This window comes from Papio anubis, chromosome 10 (genome assembly GCF_008728515.1).
Source record: "Papio anubis isolate 15944 chromosome 10, Panubis1.0, whole genome shotgun sequence".
In the NCBI taxonomy this organism is placed as follows: domain Eukaryota; kingdom Metazoa; phylum Chordata; class Mammalia; order Primates; family Cercopithecidae; genus Papio; species Papio anubis.
Window position 1 is genome coordinate 93,043,701 of NC_044985.1, and position 26,394 is coordinate 93,070,094.

Genomic DNA, 26,394 nt, shown 5'->3' on the forward strand with positions numbered 1-26,394 from the left:
GACTCTCAACTATTAAGCTAATCAAGAAAGCACCAGAGAAAGGTGAAGGCCAACTTAAAGAAATTTTTTAAAAAGATACAGGATGTAAATAGAAAAATTTCTGGAGAAATAAATAAAAAGCACAAATTTAAGAAAATCACAACTTCTGAAAATGAAGGATACACTTAGAGAATTGCAAAATGCACTGGAAAGTCTCAGCAATAGACTCAAATAAGTATAAAAGAAATTCAGAGCTTGAAGACAAGGCTTTTGAATTAATCCAATTCAAAAGCACACAAAAAAATTTTTTTTAAAAATGAACAAAGCCTCCAAGAAGTTTGGGATTATATTAAATGTCCAAACCTAAGAATAACTGGTGCTCCCAAGGAATAAGTTTGAAAAACACATTTTAGGGAATAATTGAGAAAAACTTCCCTGGCGTTGATATCGATCTAGATGTCGAAATACAAGAAGCTCAAAGAACACCTGGGAAATATATTGCAAAAAGATCTCCTAGGCACAAGGTCATCAGGTTATCTAAAGTTAAGACAAAGGAAAGACTCTTAAGAGCTATGAGGCAAAAGCATCAGGTAACATATAAAGCAACCTATCAGAGTAACAGCAGATTTCTCAGCAGAAACCCTACAAGCTAGAAGGGATTGGGATCCTATCTTTAGCCTCCTTAAACAAAACAGCCAAGAATTCTGCATTCAGTGAAACTGAGCTTCACAAATGAAAGAAAGATACAGTGTTTTTCAGAAAACAAATGTTGAGAGAATTTGCAACTACCAAGCACTACAAGAACTGCTCAAAGGAGCTCTAAATCTGACACAAATTCTCAAAATACACAAAAATAGAATATCCTTAAGCATAAATCTCATAGGATCTATAAAACAACACAATGAAAAAAATCCCCAAATATTCAAGCATCAAAGACCATGATGAATAGAATAGTACCTCACATCTCAACACTAATGTTGAATGTAAATGGCCTAAATGCTCCACTTAAAAGGTACAGAATGGCAGAATGGATAAGAATTCACCAACGAACTATTTGCTGTCTTCAAGAGACTCACCTGACACATAAGGACTCACATAAACTTAAGGTAAAGGCATGAGAAAAGATATCCCATGAAAATGAACACCAAAAGTGAGCAGGAGCAGCTATTCTTATATCAGACAAAACAAGCTTTAAAGCAACAGCAGTTAAAAAAGACAAAGAGGGACATTATATAACAATAAAAGGACTAGTCCAAGAGGAGAATATCACAATATTAAATATTAATGCATCTAACATTGGAGCTCCCAAATTTATAAAAAAAATTATTACTAGACCTAAGAAATGAGATAGCAACACAATAATAGTGGGAGACCTCAATACTCCACTGACAGCCGCAAACAGGTCATCAGGACAGAAAGTCAACAAAGAAAAAATAGACTTAAGCTATACCCTACAACAAATGGACTTAACAGATATTTAGAGAATATTCTACCCAACAAATGCAGAATATACATTCTATTCACCAGCACATGGAACATTTTCCAAGATAGACCATATAATAGGACCCAAAACAAGTCTGAACAAATTTAAGAAAATCGAAATTATAGCAAGCACTCTCTCAGATCACAGTGGAATAAAATTGGAAATCAACTCCAAAAGGAACCATCAAACCCATGCAAATACATGGAAATCAAGTAACTTGCTCCTGAATGATCATTGGGTCAACAATGAAATCAATATGGAAATTAAAAATCTCTTTGAACTGAACAACGATAGTGACACAACATATCAAAAGCTCTGCGATATGGCAAAGGTGGTGCTAACAGGAAAGTTCATGGTATTAAATGCCTACATTTAAAAGTCTGAAAGAGCACAAATACACAATCTAAGGCCACATCTCAGGGAGCTAGAGAAACAAGAATAAACCAAATACAAATCCAGCAAAAGAAAAAAATAATAATAACCAAGATGAGAACAGAACTAAATAAAAATAAAACAAAAAAATACAAAGCAATACCACAGAAATACAAAAGATCATTCAAGGCTACTATGAACACATTTATGCACATAAACCAAAAACCTAGAGGAGATGGATAAATCCCTGAAAATATACAACCCTCCCAGATTAAACCAGGAAAAAACAGAAACTCTGAACAGACCAATAACAGTGAGACTGAAATGGTAACAAAAATATTGCCAAAAACAACAAAAAAGTCCAGGACCAAATGCATTCACAGCTGAATTCTATTAGACATTCAAAGAATTGGTACTAATCCTATTCACACTATTTCAAAAGAGGGAGAAAGAGGGAATCCTCCCCAAATTGTTCTATGAAGCCAGTATTACCCTAATAGCAAAACCAGGAAAGGACATAACAAAAAAAGAAAACTACAGAGAAATATCTCTGATTAACATAGATGCAAAAATCCACTACAAAATACTAGCTCACCAAATCCAACAGCAAATCAAAAAGATAATCCACCATGATCAAGTGGATTTCATACCAGGGATACAGGGATGGTTTAAAATACACAAGCCAATAAATGTGATACACCACATAAAAAGAATTAAAAACAAAAATCACATCATCATCTCAATAGGAACAGAAAAAGCATTTGACAAAATCCAGCATCCCTCTGTGATTAAAATCCTCAGCAAAATTGGTGTACAAGGGAAATATCTTAAGGTAATAAAAGTCATTTATGACAAACCCACAGCCAGCATTATACTGAATGGGGAAAAGTTGAAAGCATTTCCCCTGAGAACAGGAACAAGAGAAGGATGCCCACTCTCACCACCTCTATTCAACACAGTACTGGAATTTCTAGCCAGAGCAATGAGACAAGAGAAAGAAATCAAGAGCATCCAAATTAGTAAAGAGGAAGTCAAACTGTCATTGTTTCTTTGTGACATGATCATATACCTAGAAAACCCTAAAGACTCATCCAAAAAGCTCCTAGACCTGGTCAATAAATTCAGCAAAGTTCTAGGATATAAAAGTAATGTACACAAGTCAGTGGGCTTCCTATACATGAACAGCAACCAAGGTGAGAATCAAATCAAGAATTCTACCACTTTCACAATAGTTGAAAAAAAAACTTAAGAGTATACCTAACTAAGGAGGTGAAAGGCCTCTACAAGGAAAACTATGAAACACTGCTGAAAGAAATCATAGATGACAGAAACAAATGGAAACACATCCCATACTCATGGATGGGTAGAATCAATATTGTGAAAATGACCTTACTGCCAAAAGCAATCTGCAAATTCAATGCAATTCCAATCAAAATACCACCGTCATTCTTCTCTGAACTAGAAAAAACAATATGAAAAAAACCTAAAATCCATATGAAACCAAAAAGAGCCCACATAGACAAAGCAAGACTAAGCAAAAAGAACAAATCTGGAGGCATTACGTTACCCATCTTGAAACTGTACTATCAGGCCATAGTCACCAAAATAACATGGTACTGATATAAAAACAGGCACATAGACCAATGGATCAGAATAGAGAACCCAGAAATATAGCCAAATACTTACAGCCAACTGATTTTTGGCAAAGCAAACAAAAACATAAAGTAGGGAAAGGACACCCTATTTAACAAATGGAGCTGGGATAATTGGCAAGTCATATGTAGAAGAATGAAACTGCATTGTCATCTCTCACCTTTTACAAAAATCAACCTAAGATGGATCAGAGATAAAAATCATTGGAGAAACCCTTCTAGACACTGTCTTAGGCAAATACTTCATGACAAGAACCCAAAAGCAAACACAACAAAAACAAAGATAAACAGATGGGACCTAATTAAACAATAAAGTTTCTGCACAGCAAAAGAAATAATCAGCAGAGTAAACAGACTACCCACAGAGTGGGAGAAAATCTTTGCAAGCTATACATCTGACAAAGGACTAATATCCAGAATCTACAACAAACTCAAACAAATCAGCAAGAAAAACCAAATAATCCCATCAGAAAGTGGGCTAAGGACATGAATAGACAATTCTCAGAAGAAGATATACAAATGGCCAACAAACATATACAAATATGCTCAATACCAGTAATTATCAGGGAAATGTAAATCAAAACCACAATGCAATACCACCTTACTCATAATAAAAAAATTTTTAAAAACAGATGTTGGCGTGGATATTGTGAAAAGGAAACACTTTTACACGCTGGTAGGAATATAAACTAATACAACCACCACGGAAAGCAGTGTGGAGATTACTTAAAGAGCTAAAAGTAGATCTACCATTGAACCATCAACCCCACTCCTGGGTATCTACCCAGAGGAAAATAAGTCATTATATGAAAAAGATACTTGCACATGTATATTTATAGCAGCAAAATTCACAATTACAAAAATACAGAACCAGTTCAAATGTCCATCAATCAAAGAATAAAGAAATTGTGGTGTATATATACCATGGAATACTACTCAGCCAGAAAAAGTAACAAAATAATGGCATTTGCAGTAACCTGGATGGAATTGGAAACCATTATTCTAAGTGAAGTAACTCAGAAATGGAAAACCAAACATATGTTCTCACCCATAAGTGGGCGCTAAGCTGTGAGGATGCAAATACATAAAAATGATACAATGGACTTTGGGGACTCAGGGGAACGGGTGGGAGGGGGGTGAGCAATAAACAACTGCACACTGGGTACGATGTACACTGCTCAGAATTACAAAATGTAAGAAATTACCGCTGAAGAACTTATTCATGTAACCAAACACCACATGTTCTCCCAAAAACCTATTGAAATAATAAAAAAAAAGAATCACAGATGGAAACACTCTACTCGTGAAACATAACATCAATAGCCAACTGTAGTAGGACACATAGTTCCCTACCACCAGCAGCAACAGATATCCATACCTTTGAAACCTTTGAAATATACCTTATACGGCAAAAAAAAATGTACACAGTATCTTCAGATGGAGACATCATCCTTAATCATCCCAGTGGGCCCTAAATACAATCACAGGTATCTTTATAAGAGGAAGTCAGAGGGATATTTGACATTTATAGAAGATGATGAGGTAATGTGACCATGGAGCAGACATTAAACTGATGCTGCCACAAGCCATGGAATGCTAGCAGCCCCACACAGCAGAAAAGGAAAGAGATGGATTCTCCTCTAGATCCTCAAGAGGGAGTGCAGTCCTGTTGCCATCTTGATTTCAATCCAGTGATACTATTAATAATTTCAGTTACCTAGCCCTCAGAACTGTGAAAGAATAAATTCATATTGTTTTAAGCCTCCCAGTTTGTGAAAATTTGTTACAGAAGCCCCAAGGAACTAATACACCAATATAAACCTCAGTTTTTCATAGAAAAGACTGTGGAACCTCTAATACCAACTTCACTTATCAACAACTATAGACACTTTGATGCTTATCTGATGACATACAAATTATCCCAGTATTATGATAGAAATAGTGAAAAGAAGTTAATAACTTTACAACATTATTTTCATAAATTATTTCATGCTTAATCGTTTCATAATCTTCTATGGTATAGATTACCATAGTTAATTAAGCTATGTCTGATTTGTGGACATTTATATTATTTTCAGTTTTTATTATTAAAAGTATATCATTGAAGGATATTAGCTAAATCCTTGTCTACATCTATCATTATTTTCTAAAGACACATTTCTAGAAGTGGAATTGCTGGATCAAAGTGAACATTTTAAAATGTCTACTATGTGTTAATCAATTGCTTTCCAGAAACATTCTACTGATTTGTATTTTACCAGCAGTATATGGAAATGGTCACTCTCCCAAAAAGAATACGGTTCATATACCTATTTTAAAAAATCTTAAATTGACATGTGAAGTGTTATCTCATCATTTTAACATGAACTATTTATTTGTTGGATTACCACTGAGGTTGAAACTTTTTTCATGTGTTGATTGACCACTTCAATTTTTTTCTTTATGAATTACCTCCCCATTTCCTTTGCTTGGAAAAACTATTTAATTATGTGAAAATGTGGTGGTATTTTTAAATGAATCATGCTGTTTCTGTTTCCATTTTGTACCTCATTCTTTTTTTTTTTTTTTTTTTTGAGACGGAGTCTCGCTCTGTCGCCCAGGCTGGAGTGCAGTGGCTGGATCTCAGCTCACTGCAAGCTCCGCCTCCCAGGTTCACGCAATTCTCCTGCCTCAGCCTCCCGAGTAGCTGGGACTACAGGCGCCCACCACCTCACTCAGCTAATTTTTTGTATTTTTTAGTAGAGACGGGGTTTCACCGTGTTTGCCAGGATGGTCTCGATCTCCTGACCTCGTGATCTGCCCATCTCGGCCTCCCAAAGTGCTGGGATTACAGGCTTGAGCCACCGCGCCCGGCTGTGTACCTCATTCTTAAGTATTTAAGCAGAATCAGTTTGCTATTTATCATATAAACAACAGCTATGATTATTTGGTCATTATTTAAAGAGTGTCAATATTTAATTGCATTTTATTAATTGAATATTTCTCCAAAGAAAAAAATGATTCTAAAGAATGTAATACACAGTATGTAGCTAAAAATTAATAATATTTTTTATATAAAATTATGGTGAATGAAATGATTCTTTTTGGAGGAGATAATAGATTGGTATAATGGTTTGGGTTTATTATTTACTATTTTTTAAAATGTTAGATCAGAATTTTGGACAAGAACTTTCACCATTTATCTCCCAGTCTCCAAATTTCCAGGGTCTCTTATAAAAACTTCTTTAAACTGGTTATTATGATTCTTCATATCCTTGTCTTTTCTACCAACAGTTTTTCTGAAGTGAAATTTCCATGTCTATAGATACGATCTCTTCTTGATGTAAGATGTTGTTCCATCCACCCCACTAACCTCTACTATTGAAGGCTCAAAATAGTTTTTATATTTACTGCAAACTTACCCTTAAACATTCCAGTCCCCAACTAAGCTCCCAATGGCAAACTGCTATTGGATCTGTGCTCATCATTCTGTTTGCTTGGTACAGAGCTTACTTATATTCTCGTGCTATGTCTTCTATGCAAAACTAAACTGTAGGAGGGAAAGCTTATCTCTCATTTACAATTTAAATGTGGCTGATCTTCACTGGAGAAATAATCCAAGATTCTCTCCATCATGCACCCCTCCAACACACTCCTCTCCAGGAAGAAGTGACTTAGCTGATGAGTGAGTTGGAAAACGTAACTGAATGTATATACTCAACCACCTCCTCTTTGCTTCCTCTTTATCTCTGTCTCATTATAAAGAAAATAACACATTTTCATTTGCTCAATTATAGTGGGGTGTGGGGCAGGGCTACACTTTTGAGGGTAATTCCTATGTGGTTCAAGGAAGTATTTACAAGACATCTGGCAAGTCCTAAACAGTCCACTGTCCACTGTCCCCTATTATAATAGCTTTCTCTGTACTAAAGGTGAGGTTGTAATCTATATATTTCTTTCTTTTTCTCTTTTTTTTTTTTTTTTGGAGATAGAGTCTCACACTGTCACACAGGCTGGAGTGCAATGGCGCAATCTAGGCTCACTGCAACTTCTGCCTCCCGGTTCAAACGATTCTCCTTCCTCAGCCTCCTGAGTAGCTGGGATTACAAGCACCCACCATTATGCCCCAATAACTTTTTTTGTATTTTTAGATACAGGGTTTCACCACGTTGGCCAGGCTGGTCTTGAACTCCTCACCTCATGATTTGCCCACCTCAGCCTTCCAAAGTGCTGGGATTACAGGTGTGAGCCACCACGCCTGGCCTAATCTATATATTTCTTAACTGATTCTCAATATTGTCAACTGGTCCCCAAATCAAACAGATAACAAAATTGTATCTGAAGACTTTCCTTAGACCCCATGACTGGAATTTATGCTGTTTGCAAGCAGGCAATGCATCCCATATATTTTAAACTTATAATTCAGGTCTAGTTATATGAAAGTTATCAAATTATTTAATGATGATGGTAAGTATTATTTGAGTGATCAGGAGTTTGTAGATTTCCTCACATAGACTTCCCCAGTGAATCTTCACTCCAACTCTGTGAGGCAGGCATGGAAAGTTATTCTCCCTCTAGACAGATCTGAACACTGGGATTCAAGGAGGCTAAAGGACAAACTTAGTATCATATGGTTTACAAATAGAATGATTTTATGTCACAGTTTGCTCCAACATTCTCAATTTAAGAATATTGTTGTGAGAACATTTCCTAATGGAACTTCATTTATCCCAGTCTGAACACAAAATAATGGTATGATATGGTATGGTAACCACTACTTTAAGTGGTAAATACAAAGGAACCAAAATTAAACACTGATTAATAGGTTTATTTTATAGTTTATCAAGTTGTTCTCTAAGTCTAGTTAAATTGAGAGCTAATACGGGTAAACACAATTACGAAGTTCAACACTACATAAGCTAAAAATATAATGGTATGGTTTGGCTCTATGTTCCCACCCATATCTCACCTTTAATTATAATAATCCCCACATGTCTAGGTCAGGACCAGGTGGAGGTAACTGAATCATAGGGGCGGTTTCCCCTTGCTGTTCTTGTGCTAGTGAGTGATTTTTCAAGATATCTGATGGTTTTATAAGTGTATGGCATTTCCCCTGCTTGCACTCTCTCTATCCTGCTGCCCTGTGTGGAAGGTGCCTGCTACTCCTTTGCCTTCTGACTTGATTGTAAGTTTCCTGAGGCCCCCGCAGCAATGCAGAACTGTAAGTCAATTAAACCTCTTTCCTTTATAAATTACCCAGTCTTGAGCAGTTCTTTATAGCAGTGTGAGAACAGCCTGCTACATATAGAAAGCAGATATTCCCAAGTAATGTCTTGAACAAAGTAAAGAGTAAATTATAACAATCTATTCTTTTAAGTGTCTCTACTTCATGATTCCAGGTGAAATGATAATGGTAGTGTTTTTATTTTAATTTCACTCTTCCTTGGAAAATATCTGTGCAACTTTGGCTTTAAATGAATTCCAAAATACTATTTATAAATTTAGTGTTTTCAAAGGGCCTTTCTTATTTATGCAATGCTTTGCAAAAGGAGATTTGGGCCAGTATTAACTCTTGTGAGTCATTAATTGGTTTTTTTATAGAAAGAATGAATCTCTCTTTTTGCAGTTTCTTTTGTTCAGATTTTTCTCTCTTTCTGCCATTCTTTTTCATTCTTTCCTTCTCTTATGGGGTAAATTTTACTGAAGTATAAGGTAAGTAGAGACAAATGAACCAATCATAATGTATAAACTCACAAACGTTCATAAGAAACTAACATAACCTGAACCTCAAAAAGCAATGCTTCTCTTTCTCTCTCCCTCCCTCCCTCACTCTCCCACTCTGTCTTAATCTTTCTCCCCTCCACTGTATTTCCATCTGCTTGACTCAGATGCTTACCACTAGTTTGCTTTTGAAATTTAGTCATGAAAATGTATGAGATGTATGAGTTTCCCTAGAACCCTAAGAAACATGTAGCCTCGGTTTGTTCATCAATAAAATGGGGGATGTTTACAATAATGCCCACCTCATTTTGAACTTCTGTAAAAGTTAAATGAGAAAAATGCATGTAAAGTACTTGCTGCAGTTTTTGGTATATAAAAATGTTAAAGCAATGTAAATTGTATTAACTATTTCTCTGTTTGATATTAGGACTCACTGGATAACTCAAACAGCTTCTTAATTTGTCTCCATATCCCTTATAGCTATTAAATCTACCTTAAACATTTCTGTCAGAGTTTTTATCTCCCACCACCCACAACAACAAGATCTAATTATAGCATAGCCTTTCTCAAAATATATAAGGATGAAAAGTTTTCAAAACTTTAAATGGTTTTCATGATCCTTCATCAAATGATTCTAATCCATACCACCATATCTCTGTCTCATCCTAATCTCTATAAATTCAAGTCTAGTCATACCAGAAAAATTCTGCCCTGTGACTACCCTTGCATTTTTGAACTTGGTGCCTTACTCATAATACCATCTAAACTCAAAAAAAAAAAAATCTTTCTTCGTGTCTATTTATTGAATTTATACATTTTCAAATTCAGCCTAAATGTAGAGTCAGAACTAATTCTTCCTCAGCACATAGTCTATATTCCATTATTGGTATTTATCTATCTATTTATCATCTATAAAACTTTAAGCTGGTGTGTAAACATATTTCTAATAAGTATATAAAATGTATATGTGTATGCCATATAATATACATTCTTTAGCTAAATGTAGTTCTGTAACATACATTTAAGTAGCAAGATCATACATTCCTCATTGTCATCTCTAAGCATGACATTGACATGCCTACAACATAATTAAAATTCAAAAAAAAGTTCACTGAGTTAAATTACCCTGAAGATTTACGCTATTAAAAATGCAGGCCAGGCACAGTGGCTCACTCCTGTAATCTTAGCACTTTTGGAGGCCAACACAGGAGAATCACTTGAGCCTATGAGTTCGAAACCAGCCAGGGCAACACAGGGAAAACCCATCTGTATAAAAAATTTAAAAATTAGTCCAGTGTGGTGGCGCACACCTGTTGTTGCAGCTACTCCAGAGACTGAGGCAGGAGGATTATTTGAGGAGTTTGGAGCTGCAGTGAGCTTTGATGGTGCCGCTGCTCTCCAGCATGGGAACAGAACAAGACCCTGTCACAAAAAAAAAAAATAAATAAAAGCAATTGTATTATGGAATTCATATGCATAATTGAATAAATATCTTGTAGAACTTTAAAACCATAATGTATAACTAGCAAGAAAACACAGTGAGTACATAATTACAGTAATAACGTTAAATTGTATAAAGTGTTATCAAGTTTACATTGTGATTCTAATGTACGAACTCATTTGATCTTCCACAACAACCCTATGCAGTTGCCTTGAAGCCAAGACAATTTAAAATTAGAGTAACCTCTTTTCTAACTAAGAAGGCATGTTGAGTTATTTGCAACCCACATATTGTACAAAACATCAGAAAGAGCTTCCTGACTTATAGAATCAAGTAATTAAAAACGTAACATTGTTTTTTTTTCTGACTACCAGTCCTATATTGGTCACCAATGTGCTATAATTGGACAATTTCAGATATTCTATAAAAAGTTCACTGATAACTTCCATTCAGAACTTGGAAATTTCTTCCTTATCTTATTATCTTTGGGAAGAGTTGTGGTTTAACTCCCATTAATAATTTATTGTGAAGACAATTCACAAGCTTACTACATAAAATAAAATTTTTGTAGTAATTAGATGAAAGAATAAGAACTCTCTGAAATCTGAGGTAAGAAAGAATGCCTCAGGTTGCAGAAGTTTCCCTGGGAGGGGTGTAAAGAATGAAGAGGAAAAGAGGGGAAAGAAAGCATTTAAAAAAAAAAAACCTGTTGATGACAAACATTAGCAAAGTTTACTCCTATTACAAGGCAATTTCTAATGGCTATATTTCAAAGGAAGTGAAAGCATGGAGAGTAGTACTAACTTATTTTAATAGTATTACCAACTTATTTTTTCTATAACAAGTGCTGATGGAGTACCTTTGGGAAGGGTACAAAATTTTTCAATGAGCATTTAACAAAGTGATTTATTATTGTGGTTCTAAATCTGGTCCTGGATTAGATTGGATGTATTATTTGCATTATGGTAAATTCACATTTAGCATAGAATTTATGTTTTCATTTAAGCAGCAGATCACCACTTGAAGCCAAGTACAATATGGGTAAGTTTCTGTTCTGAGTATATCAGGAAAGTGATTTTCTTTTTCACTGTGTACCTTCAAATCCTCTAGACTTATACATTAAGTTGAAGTGCAGCTATTCTCAATCTAGGTTTCTCAAGCATTACTTCAATGCATTTCACATTACAAAATCATTTCCTGTGTTCATTTATAAACTTGAAAGAATATATGTAAAGAACCTAAACATATCTTTTTCTCTGCTGCACGTTGTTGGATGGATTGGAGTCATCACTGAATGCTGTTTCCTGTCTACTAGCTTCATCTCTATATAACAAATATAATTCACAATCGAGTTAATAGATGTGACACATCTGATGGGGAGGGCTTTTTCAATTTAATTAAGTTTAATTTTAAGTTCTGGGATACAGGTACATAATGTGCAGGTTTGTTACATAGGTAAACGTGTACAGTGGTGGTTTACTGTACCTCTCAACTCATCACGTAGGTATTAACCCCGCATGCATTAACTATTTATCCTCATGCTCTCCCTCTCCTGGCCCCACTGACAGGTCCCAGTATGTGTTGTTCCCCTCCCCATGTCCATATGTTCTCATTGTTCAACTCCCACTTATAAGTGAGAACATGTGGTGTTTGGTTTTCTGTTCCTGTATTAGTTTGCCGAGGATAATGGCTTCCAGCTCCATTCACGTAGCTGCAAAGGACATGATTTCATTCCTTTTTACGGTTGCATAGTATTCCATGGTGTATATGTACCACATTTTCTACATCTATCAATCATTGATGGGCATTTGGGTTGATTCCATGTCTTTGCCACTGTAAATAATGCTGCAATGAGCATATGCATGCATGTATCTATACAAGAGAATAATTTATATTCCTTTGGGTATATACTCAGTAATGAGATTGCTGGGTCAAATGGTATTTCTGGCTCTAGATCTTTGAGGAATTGCCACACTGTCTTCCACAATGGTTGAACTAATTTACATTCCCACCAACAGTGTAAAAGCATTCCTATTTCTCCACAGACTTGCCAGGATGTGTTGTTGCTTGACTTTATAATAATTGCCATTCTGACTGTCATGAGATGGTATCTCATTGTGGTTTTGATTTGCATTTCTCTAATGATCAGTGATGTTAAGCTCTTTTTCATGTTTGTTGGCTGCATAAATGCCTTCTTTTATTATTATTATTATTTTTCAAGACAGAGTATCACTCTGTCACCCAAGCTGGAGTGTAGTGGTGCAATCTTGGCTCACTGCAACATCTGCCTCCCGTATTCAAGCGATTCTCCTGCCTCAGCCTCCCAAGTAGCTGAGATTACAGGTGCCTACCACCATAACCAGCTAATTTTTGTATTTTTATTAGAGACAGTATTTCGCCGTGTTGGCCAGGCTGGTCTCAAACTCCTGACCTCAGGTGATCCACCCACCTCAGCCTCCCAAAGTGCTGGGATTACAGGTGTGAGCCACTGCACCTGGCCAGATGCCTTATTTTGAGAAATGTCTGTTCATGTCCTTTGCCCATTTTTAAATGGGGTTGTTTGTTTTTTTTTCTTGTAAATTTGTTTAAGTTCCTTGTAGATTCTAGATATTAGACTTTTGTCAGATGGATAGATAGTAAAAATTTTCTCCCTTTCCATAGGTTGCCTGTTCACTCTGATCATAGCTTCATTTGTTATGCCAAAGCTCTTTAATTAGATCTCACTTGTCAATTTTGGCTGTGGTTGCAGTTGCTTTTGGCATTTTCGTCATGAAGTCTTTGCCCATGCCTATATCCTGAATGGTATTACATAGGTTTTCTTTTAGTGTTTTTATGGTTTTGTGTTTTACATTTAAGTCTTTAACTCATCTTTAGTTAATTTTCGTATAAGGTGTGAGGAAGGGGTTCAGTTTCAATGCATATGGCTAGCCAGTTTTCCCAGCACCATTTATTGAATAGGAGATCCTTTCTTCATTGCTTGTTTTTGTCAGGTTTGTTAAAGATCAGATGGTTGTAGATGTGTCGTGTTATTTCTGAGGTCTCTGTTCTGATAGAATAATTTCTATCCTGATAGAATTGGTCTATATGTCTGTTTTGGTACCAGAACCATGCTGTTTTGGTTACTGTAGCCTTGCAGTATTGTTTGAAGTCAGGTAGTGTGATGTCTCCAGCTTTGTTCTTTTGCTTAGGATTGTCTTGGCTATATGGGGTCTTCTTTGATTCCATATGAAATTTAAAGTAGTTTTTTCTAATTCTGTGAAGGATGTTGATGGTAGTTTGATGGAAATAGCATTGAATCTATACATTACTTTGGGCAGTATGTCCATTTTCATGATATTGATTCTTCCTATCCATGAGGATAAAATGTTTTTCCATTTGTTGTGTCCTCTCTTATTTCCTTGAGCAGTGGTTTCTAGTTCTCCTTGAAGAGGTCCTAGACATCCTTTGTTAGCTCTATTCCTAGGTATTTTATTCTTCTTGTAGCAATTGTGAATGGAAGTTCACTCATGATTTTGCACTTTGCTTGTCTGTTGCTGGTGCATAGGAATGCTTGTGATTTTTGCACATTGATTTTTGTATCCTGAGACTTTGCTGAATTTGCTTATCAGCTTAAGGGGTTTTGGGGCTGAGATAATGGGGTTTTCTAAATATAGAATCATGTCGTCTGCAAACAGACAATTTTACTTTCTCTCTTCCTATTTGAATACACTTTATTTCTTTCTGTTGTCTGACTGCCCTGGCCAGAACTTCTAATACTATGTTGAATAAAAGTGGTGAGAGAGGATATCCTTGTCTTGTGCCAGTTTTCAAGGAAAATGCTTCCAGCTTTGCCCATTCAGTATGATGTTGGCTGTGGGTTTGTCATAAATGGCTCTTATTATTCTGAGATATGTTCCATCAATACTTAGTTTATTGAGTGTTTTTAACATGAAGGCTTGTTGGATTTTATCAAAGGTCTTTTCTGCATCTATTGAGATAATCAGGTGGTTTTTGTCTTTATTTCTGTTTATGTGATGAATTACATTATTATTTTGTGCATGTTGAACCAGTCTTGCATCTTGGTGATAAAGCTGACTTGATCGTGATGGATATATTTTTTGATATGCTGCTGGATTTTGTTTGCCAGTATTTTATTGAGGATTTTTGCATTGATGTCGTCAGAGATATTGGCCTGAAGTTTTCTTGTTGTTATTGTATCTCTGCCAGGTTTTGATATCAGGTTGATGCAGGCCTCATAAAATGAGTTAGGGAGGATTCCCTCCTTTGTAATTGTTTGGAATATTTTCAGAAGAAATAGTCCACCATCTCCTCTTTGTACCTCTGGTAGAATTTGGCTGTAAATTCATCTGGTCCTGGGATTTTTTTTGTTGGTAGGCTTTTATTACTGCTTCAATTTTAGAACTTGTTATTGGTCTATTCGGGGATTTGGCTACTTCCTGGGTTAGTCTTAGTAGGTTGTATGTGTCCTGGAATTTAATCATTTTCTTCTAGATTTTCTAGTTTATTTTTGTAGAGGTATTTATAGTATTCTCTGATGGTTGTTTGTATTTCTGTGAAGTCAATGGTGATATCCCCTTTATCACGTTTTATTGTATCTATTTGATTCTTTCCTCATTTCTTCTTTATTAGTCTAGCTAGTGGTCTATCTATTTTATTAATTTTTCAAAAAAAAAAAACCAGATCCTGGATTCATTGAATTTTGAAGGGTTTTTCATGTCTCTATGTCCTTCAGTTCTGCTCTGATCTTAGTTATTTCTTGTCTTCTGCTAGCTTTTGGATTTGTTAGCTCCTGCTTCTCTAGTTCTTTTAGCTGTGATATTAGGGTATCAATTTAACATCTTTCTAGCTTTCTGATGTAGGCATTTAGTGTTATAAGTTTCTCTCTTAACACTGCTTTAGCTTCATCCCAGAGATTCTGATACATTGTCTCTTTGTTCTCATGGGTTTCAAAGAACTTCTTGATTTCTGCCTTAATTTCATTACTTGCCCAGTAGTCATTCAGGAATAGGTTATTCAATTTCCATGTAGTTCTGTGGTTTTGAGTGAGTTTCTTAATCTTGAGTTCCAATTTGATTCCACTGTTGTATGAGAGACTGTCTATTATGATTTCAGTTCTTTTGCATTTGCCAAGGAGTGTTTTACTTCCAATTATGTGGTTGATTTTAGGGTGAGTGCCATGTGGCACTGAGAAGAATGTATATTCTGTTGTTTTGAGGTGGAGAGTTCTGTAGATATTTGTCAGATCCACTTGATGCAGAGATGAGTTCAAGTCCTGAATATCCTTGTTAATTTTCTGTCTCGATGATCTGCCTCATATTGACAGTGGGGTGTTAAAGTCTCCCACTATTATTGTGTGGGAGTCCAAGTCTCTTTGTAGTCTCTAAGAACTTGTTTTATGAATCTGGGTGCTCCTGTATTAGGTGCATATATATTTAAGATTCTTAGCTCTTCTTGTAGAATTGATCCCTTTTCCAATATGTAATGCTCCTCTTTGTCTTTCTATTTTTGTTGGTTCAAAGTCTATTTTGTCAGAAACTTGGAGTGTAACCCCTGCTTTTTTCTGCTTTCTACTTGCTTGGTAAATTTTCCTCCATAAAGGAAAAATCACTTTATTCCAAAATCAAATATCCAGGGGAAAACTAATACACAAAAAGAACCCTACTGTGATGTATTGCGAAGACAAGAAAAGCCTTTAAGTTAAGTTTATCTGCTAACAATGCAGGAGCATCTTGTTTACATCACTATGTTTTTCCTACCAGGTAAAAGTGCCATCTACAAATCTTGGCAATTTGAAAAATAGCCATAACTACTCACTGTGGTTAAGTGCAAGTTAAGCACTACTAGTTTTTAAAAGCACTCAATTGTTCTGTGTTTAGTTTTTCATTTCTAGAATGACCTTTTTGGAAAAGGAGGGAGTAGCTTATAAAATAATAAGACTTATTAGTAAAAAGAAATCATGCAATTTACTTACAAAATGAGTATTGCTATACGAAAAGATGACTCCTTTCCACGTGTCACTTAAAATAAAAGTTTAACTGGCAAACTGAATCTTCCATTGTTACAGTCAAAATGTTATAATATCCACTTTTACATGTAGAGATCAATGAATAGTGCAGACATCTCACAACTCTTTACTTGAAATCCTAGTTAATTTGTGCAAGTTCCAAGCACAGTTGGGACAGTGTTGGTTGTGGTTTGAGAAGAATAAATTAGAAGATAAAAGCTCTAAAAAACATGGAAAAATATCTACACAGAAGAGTTAGATGCCAAAATTGTAGATGTTTCCATTATATTATAGGAACCATCGAGATTCATTTTGCCTAGGAGATTAGCAATAAAAATTTCTAAAAACTTATTTGACATACAATTTCTTTCTAATAAATAAAATGAACACCATTTTAAATTTGTATAAGTAATACAGAAAACAACATTTGATCTCTATTCAGATAAGTTTCACCTAATTGAAAAATTAATACTTCAGAATTGCAGCCTGTACCTTGTAAAGTGAAAATGTATATGTTGATTCTTCATTAAAGGAGTTGGATATTTGATTGTTCTTGTCATTGGGAAAGCATTTTGTTCCTTTAACAGAATTATTAGTACCATCACCCTATCTTATCAAGGATTTAAGGCAATTATACAATGGAACAATATGCAAGTATCAAAGGAAAGAGGCCATTAAGACCAAATGTATTTCAGGTTCAAAAAGACTTAAGTAGTTCATACAACAACAAAACTACATTGAAAGGTAAAATTTAATTCTGTGAGATTCTGTGGCCAATTTCCAATGATAAATTTTCTTATTGAGCACTGTTATGAACCCAAACATGCCTACATATACAAGTGCTAATCTTGAGAAGGAAATGATAAATGCTAAAGAGGAAAAGAAATACTAGACATCAATACTGAGATAATATCGTTTCAAGAAAACTTCAATACTTTTCTTGTTGTATTCATTCACCTAGTGATTTTTCTTTGAAGTTAAAAAAGGTTATCTAATTATTCAACAAGCATTTATTGACCCTTGGGGAGTGCAATATTTACAACAATGACAGGTATTTTTTTCTTTACGTTTATTCAATAGTTTAGCCATAACATATAACAACATTGGAGATATTTGAACAAACTGTTTATATCATGCTTATAGTGCTTCTGAACTCTCAAGAACTCACTCTACAGAGTAAATCTGTGTCATTCTGCAACCTTGTTTTCTCAGGATTTTGAAGGCTCTCAGGTTTTCCTTTATTCTAATCTACTGTGAGCATCTCGGCAATCATGTAAGGCAATTAAAAAGTTATTTATACTCCGCTTACTTTACTTTAAACGGAAACTAAAATAGCTTCCTGATGGGAGTAGGTCAGAAATGGACTCTGACTGAGAGCCTAAGAAAAATCATTTCACTCAAAGTCAAATGACTCTAAAGTTCAAGCTTGTACAGGTTCAGTATAAACCATAAAGAATGTGCTGTGTTAGGCATTATGGGATACATCCTCCTAAAAGAAAAGCTGATGAAAAGAATACAAATTATATAAATGAAGATGATTTTTAATGATTATTTTTAAAAATTATTGTTATTAAATATAAATTTTAAATTTATCCTTAAGTATTAAGTTGATGATGTGAAGTTTATGTCCATAGTAGCTGCAAGGTTGTCTGAATTATATAACATCTAGAATTGTGTAAAATATTTTACATTCTGTATGATGTTTATTATACTAACATCATCATACCATTTACATTTTTTTATTTTTAATCAAACCAGTTTAAATTCAGCAGTGTTCCACTTCAATATATTATTTTTATCTGTGTTTAAGTTTTGTATATGGTGGGTTAACATTTGAAAATAATGCTGTGATTAACAAGAAACCTTTCAGCTTTTATAAATATTTTACCCATGTGATTTTTTTTCAAAGACTTTTAACATTCAACCATCATGCAGTGATTATAGACATAAAAATCATGAGTTCCAGCCTCCAAAAGCAAATCAGACACTTAGTAAAATGAGTACATAAACTTAAAATTAAGTGGGCAACATGTCCAGAAAACAGATCAGATGGCAGCCATGACTAAACAAAAGCAAACTCTTCAGATGGTATCTCGGAAAACCTAAAGTTTAAATGCCCAGAGTGGAAGATGGCAATTCTGTGCCTTCCAACACAATACTACACCATTTTTAACAATTAACAATGTTTGAGAGATGAATGGCCTTGACTTAATCATATTAATTTTGCAAGTCTAGTTCAACTAAAAATGAGAAAAAGTCACTTAAGAAAAGATATCCCAGACTAATTTACCAAAACCTTAAGAATAATTTTTATAGCCTTTATATCAAAACAACCATTCATGGTGTTATTCAATCCTGGAAATGGCTCCACAATATACTGACTCATTTCTTGTAGCATTTTGGTAAAATAGATGGATGAATGGTTTTTGCAGTCTCATAAATATAATTTTCTTTCAAATCATATTATCTTATTCTCTAATAAAATTGCATTTATACACACACTAAAAGGATGTTATGTAGATTATAAACAATATAATGCCAGGGACCAGTGTTTTTAAATTTTATTGTTTTTATATAGACATGATATATACATTGTTTTCAAATATATATATATAAATAAATCCCATAAGACCCAATGAAATTCAAATAAATGTTTGTTGATTGAATAATCCCTGTGTACAGATATTGCATGTAATAGGGTCATTTTTCATGCTTATGTTAAACAAATCCAAAGCTTCCTCTGCTCAAGCAGTGTGTCCATTGGCATGAGATAGAAGTCTAACAACTTGCACATAGTAGGTCTTCAGTAAACAAACAATATAAATAAATGGATAAGAAAGGAAGGAGGAAGAAAGATGAAGAAAAATTCTTTCTAATTTAAGTCAAAACCCAATACTAACTCCTGATTCTTGTGGGTATTCTAACTAGTTTATTATGTTGCTTCTTCTCAATTTGTATAACCTCTTTCATCCCCAGTATTAATTCCCCACTTCTCTGTACCTTCTGTGACACAGGAAGCTGACTCCTCTGGATTGCATCACTTGGGTTGTCTTCCAGCCTGGCTTCTAGGTGGGTTCCACTGATAGTAGCCAGAGGCAAGAGAGTGGGAGAAGAGAGAGCTCAGAGCATTTCCTACTATTCTCTCCCTTCTCTGGTGCAGTTACTCTGGCTACAGCTGCATTCCTCTAATCCTACTTCTCTGCTGGACAGCTCCTGCTTTCCCTGGTTTCTGGAAAGACTACTTTCTCTGCTGGTCTCTTAACTACCAGAAGATTGCTGCTATTGCTAGTCTCTGGGTAGCTCAATGACTTGATCAGTTGCATTTGACCTTCAGTAACCTTCAGTAATTAGTTTCAGCCTGGAAGTCTTTTTATTTAAGCTATCGGGTTAAGTTATTATTCCTGCTGAGACTTTGACTGATACAGTAGTAAGTCACCCATCTCGGTTTCAGGTCATTTAATGATACCTAATCCATTACCAACTGATATGATCATTTTGAGCCACACTCTGAATTTTAAAAATCAAGACTTAGCCCTTATAGTTGAACAAATTGCATTCTTATCTTGAGAATTCATGTGCTTTACTTTCTTTATTGTTGTAGAGAACTATGGAGAAAAATCTAGAACACTGTGTTGCTGTAATATCCCTAAGGTCTTCTTGTCATCTTAACTGCTATTTCTTATTTTTTCTGAATGAAGGTAGATAATAGATTTACACATGATAATAATATACAATAAATATTTAGAGAGAATACTTATTGCCAGGCATTTTCAGACATGCATATATCATGAAAATATCTGAACAAATATAACAATTATATTTACTACAAATGCTAAAGCTATATTAAATAACTTTAATATACCTAGGTAAGTAGAGCACTTTAACTGATAGCTCTTTAAATCCAGCTGTTGGAAATGCAGAAGGGTATAGGTGACAATAACATTTTAACATCATTAAACTACAAAATAGACTGATAGATTAATTTCTTTTTACCTTTTCATCAATATTTATATTATTTATAACTAAGTCTACATCATCAGTAACTTTTAGAATGTGAAAGTTTTATTTTCTATTATAAAACTGAAATAGCCATTCATGTTTGAAAAAAAATCACATAATTAATTATGCTGCTAAAAATCAGCACCACAAACAGGAAATAAATGAGTAAAATATAACGTTTCATTCCCATTTGACAGCTTCATATAGCAAATTAAATTTCCTCCTATACTAACTATACCTTGCCTATCTCTGAAACCTCTTTTTCAATCTATTTTTTCATAGATTTAAAATCTTCCTTTGATGGTTTTTGGTAACATGTCATTTTGTTTTTAGCAATTGTCACAATAATGCTGTGTAGTAAAACACCTCCAGACTCCATGGTTTAAACAGTAATCATTTATCCTTTCAGATCTGCAGGTCAGGCAGTGTTTGGTGGATCCAGGTTGTGCTGGGCTAGGTGGCTCTGCTTCGTCTGTATCTCTGTGTAGGCTGGAGTGACCATGCTCCATGTCTTTGTCATTCTTCTTCAACCACTGAGCAGTGATCTGTATTTTTTTTCAAGTGGATTGCAGAGGCACAAAGGGCAAGCAGAAATATGCTTAACATTTAGGCTCAGAACTGACACATTTTCACTTGAATCACATTGGATTGATCAGAGCAAATTACGTGACCAAAATTATGAAAAAGAGGTAAGGAAATGTACTCTGCTCTGTCAATAGGAAAAACTGCAAATGGCAAGGAGGTAGAAAGGAGGGAACAATTGGGCTTAATTCGTTTCTAGTACCTTTTTCCCTCTCTTATTTGCAATCTGTCTCTTAATCTAACTTCTCTAAAACCCCTCCTCCTACATTCATCAGAAAGATTTCCATCTGTTAGTAAATCATTTTATGAAAGTATGACTTAAAATATTTTCTTTCCAAGTTCCAATTTATTGTTTAAACAGTAACTACTAGAGGAAAGTTTAACCCTATCATTTAAAGGTGATAGCATAATGCTTATTCAATGTAATATATTGAAATTTTAAGTGTAGAATACAGTACTTTTGTATTGGAAGATAAGTGATTAAGTAAATTACATGATCTTGTATAATCGATCATGAGAAGTCTTTTTGTTTTACAAAGATTTACATTGGCAACCTGTATTATTCCAGTAGCAATGACCCTACAAACATATTTTAATAGCTGATTTTAAGGTTTAAATGAATTTTTTACAGTACAATTATTACAAATAAAAATGAAAGAGACATTTCTGAAGTATCTACTCCATCTCAGGAACAGAATAATGCCATATATTTGATATTATAAATTATACACACACACACATACACACACAGGCATTGCAACAACCTAGAGATGAAGGTATTATATCTCTACTTTAGAAATGAGGATATTGGGGATTAGAGAATCCCATAAATCACAAACCTAGTAAAACAGTGGCCCAACAAATAAAGTTTCCAGGCTAAATGGTATATTTATGAACAAAAAGGATACTATATATAGATCACATAATATTTTGGAAAGAGCTCTGGACTTTGTATCTGAAGTCACAGATTCACATTTTGAATGCCCTGTTTGCTGTAGGAACATGGGTAGTCAGAACCTTTTTTTGTAGTAGTACTAGTTCTGAGGATTGACTGGGGAAAAGATGTCATTTATCACCAAACAAGTACATAGCCAGTTTATAGATGTACATGAAATTTGGGTGTATGGACCAAACTATCACTTCTAATACTGACAAAGTTTATAATAAAGAAATGGTTTTAATCTGCTAACTACTCCGTCAGTCTAGACTTTGAATCAGTCTAGTCTACACAAGAGAAACTTAGCTCTACATAGCAGACAAACTTCTCCAGCTGACTGCCTCCACAAGACCAGCGTGCAGCAAGTGAAAGAATATCAATACCTCAGTCTCTGTCCCTACAAAGCAATGAGGAGAGGACAGGGAAAATATTCTTTCCTCAAATATAAAGAGGATTGATATTTTAGAGAGGACAGGACAATATTATACATATACACATCAATGTACACACACAGAAACATACATAATGATTCTATTTCCAGTGAAGCTCTGTGTATTTTTTCCCTCAAAATCCTACGGAACATTTCTGTCATTTACACCTGTAAGAGTCTTGATAAAACCCAAGTGAGAAAAGACTTTAAAAAAATAAAAACACTTTCAAACTTTACAAATTTCTTTATAAGTGCTGGGAATCATTATTACTTACAAAACAGCAGCTTGTGAATTGAAGGTTTATATGCTATTTGGTATATTCCTTTTTCACAAAGCTCAATAAGACTTCTTTTAAAATTTAACATAGGCTATCAAAAATTAATATTGCTGGTGCTAACATAGCTAGAAAAAAATTAACATTTTAGGGGGAACCTACTTGGAGACAGGGAGATTTGACATGTGCTGTTCACTCATGGCCAACCAGTTGGTTAGCTGTTAGAGAAATCTGTGACTCACAAAACTTACATAAGTGCCCAACTTATATTAAGAATGTGCATAAAATCTGGAACTTTTAAATTAGAATAATTCTGTGCTTTTTTAAAAATTGTGTTTGAATAGATTAGATATTTTCTGCAATGAATATTCTGTGCCAACTATCTCTATTCATTTTAAAACATTTTAAAATACTGATACCTTTTAAAGTTTAGACTCTATAAAAATATTAAACTAAATAATTACTATTGTTTATAATATATTTTGGCTCTTGAATGACTTTAATAATTAACTGCCATTTAAGTTAATCCATCCTGGCATCAGAAATGTATAAAAATGCATTAGAAATGCATAAAAGTGGTGGTATAAATTGCAGTGTCACACTTGGGAAATCCCTAGTGGAATTGTATAATGTGTAGAGAAATGATGGATTTCACTTATTATCTTCAGTTTTCAGCTGCATCTTTAGTTATATCACTTAAAGTATTACATATTGATGTATTAGGCACTGATCAGATATGTATATTATCTCTAATCGCCACAGCCACCTTGCAAGGTAGCTACTCTTATTCCCGTGTTATAAACAACTAAACTAAACCTTTAGGAAGTTAAGTGAGTAGTCCAAGGCCTCAGGGCTAATGAGTAATAGAGCTGAGATTAGACCTCAAGTAGTTTTCCCTCACTCCAACATCTGCCACTATATTACATCATGGCATCTCTCTTAAAAAATGAAATTACAATGAAAATATTACTTAAGAGGAAGTTAATAAAAACATGAAAATATATTTTAACATACTCATATTAAGTAGCCTATATTGCAACAAGTTTACTTTACCAGAATTAGTCCCTCCCTCAGGACAGCACAGCTCATACCAAGACAGAGCACCTCAGTGTATGACTTCTCCCTCAGAGCGAAATGAAAGGCAGGAGCATGCATCCAGTGTCCCTGGCCTTTCAGAGTGCTATCTGAGAGTCCAGTTTATGTTTCACCTTACCCAGAGCCCTGATGAAACCTGCATATTTTGGATGCCTATGAGTAGTTAAGAATAAAGGGAAGGTGCAGGTAGCTGGTTGAAGCTGGTATGGTTCTGTGAATTTGGGAGACAGTGAGTGAATTGGGAGAGGAGTATAGCATACTTTCAGTGTCCTAGCACAAGGAAGAGCAGTCAGAAACCAGTGAGAACAAGAGACTATGGGCAAAAGAGAGAGAGAGAGAGAGACCAATAAATCTCTTTAATTAAGTCACACATGAGTCCAAAGGAAAGGTTTAAAAGACTTCCAAAATCTCTTGTAAGGCTGGGCATTGAAGGTCCTTCCCTCTAGAAGCCAGTTCATAATGACTAGAAGTGGCTGTATCTTCAAATGCAAAAATACCAATGCAAAATTCCAATAAACACAAAGACCGAGGAAAACATGACATAATAAAATGAATAAAATAAATCTTCAGTAACTGACACTAAAGAAATGGAGATCTCTTACCTGGCAAAGAATTTAAAATAATCATCTGAAAGGAGTTCAGTAAGTTATAAGAGAACACAAATAAACAAATAAATAAAATCAGGAAAATTATATGTAAGCAAAATGAAAATATCAGCAAAGAGATAGAGACTATAAAAAGAAACAAATTCTGGAGCTTAAGAAAACAATAACTGAATAAAAAATTCATTCAAGGGGTTCAGCAATAGACTTGATCAAGAAGAAGAATGAATCAATGAACTTAAAAACAAGTCGTCTAAAATTACCCAGTCAGAGAAACAAAAGTAAAAAATAAAAAGAGTTAAGAAAGTCTAAATAACAATGGGACATCATGAAGAGAACCAATATAGGCATCAGGAGGACCTCAGAAGGAGAAGAGTGACAGAAAGTTTCAGAAAGATTGTTTATAGAAACAATGTAAAAAAACTCACAAATCTGAAAAGAGAAATGGACATCTGCATCCAAGAAGTGCAAATTACCCCAAATAAAATAAATTTGAAAACTCTATACCAAGACACCCTATAATCAAGTTATACCAACTGAATAACTGAGAATATTTGGAAAGCAATAAGTAAGAGGAAACTAGTGACATACAAAAGAGCTCACAATAAGACTATCAGCCAATTTCTCAGCAGAAACCTTGCAGGCCAGGAGGGAGACAGATTATATATTCAAAGTGCTGGAAAAAAAAAAAAAATGACCTGAACAGCTCCAGGCTCCAGCTCCCAGCATGAGGGACAGAGAAGATGGGTGATTTCTGCATTTTCAACTGAGGTACCAGGTTCATCTCACTGGAGCATGTCAGACAGTCCCTGCTGGTCAGCGGGTGCAGCCTGACCAGCAAGAGCTGAAGCAGGGCAAGGCATCGCCTCACCTGGGAAGCACAAGGGGGAAGGGAATTGCTTTTCCTAGCCAAGGGAAACTGAGACACACAACACCTGGAAAATCGGGTAACTCCCACCCTAATACTGCGCTTTACCAAGGGTCTTAGCAAACAGCACACCAGGAGATTATACCCCACACCTGGCCAGAAGGATCCCACATCCACGGAGCCTCCCTCATTGCTAGGACAGCACTCTGACATCTAACTGCAAGGCAGCAGCGAGGCTGGGGAGGGGCACCCACCATTGCTGCGGCTTAAGTAGGTAAACAAAGCTGCCAGGAAGCTGGAATTGGGTGGAGCCTACCACAGCTCAAGGAGGTCTGCCTGCCTCTGTAGACTCCTCCTCTGGGGACAGGGCATAACTAAAAAAAAAGCAGCAGAAACCTCGGCAGAGGTAAATGACCCTGTCTGACAGCTTTGAAGAGAGCAGTGGATCTCCCAGCACAGAGGTAAGATCTGAGACTGGACAGACTGGCTGCTCAAGTGGGCCCCTGACCCCTAAGTAGCCTAACTGGAGACATCCTCCACTCGGTGCAGACCGATACCTCACACCTCACACGGTGGGGTACACCCCTGAGATGAAGCTTCCAGAACAAGAATCAGACAGCAACACTCGCTTTTCAGCAATATTCTATCTTCTGCAGCCTCTGCTGCTGATACCCAGGCAAACAGGGTCTGGAGTGGACCAGCAAAATACCCAGCTAATATCATAACGACAGGATCAAGTTCACATATAACAATACTAACCTTAAATGTAAACGTACTAAATGGTCCAATTAAAAGACACAGACTGGCAAATTGGATAAAGAGTCAAAACCCATCAGTTTGCTGTATTAAGGAGACCCATCTCACATGCAGAGACACACATAGGCTCAAAATAAAGGGATGGAGGAAGATCTACCAAGCAAATGGAAAACAAAAAAAAAGCAGGGGTTGCAATCCTAGTCTCTGATAAAACAGACT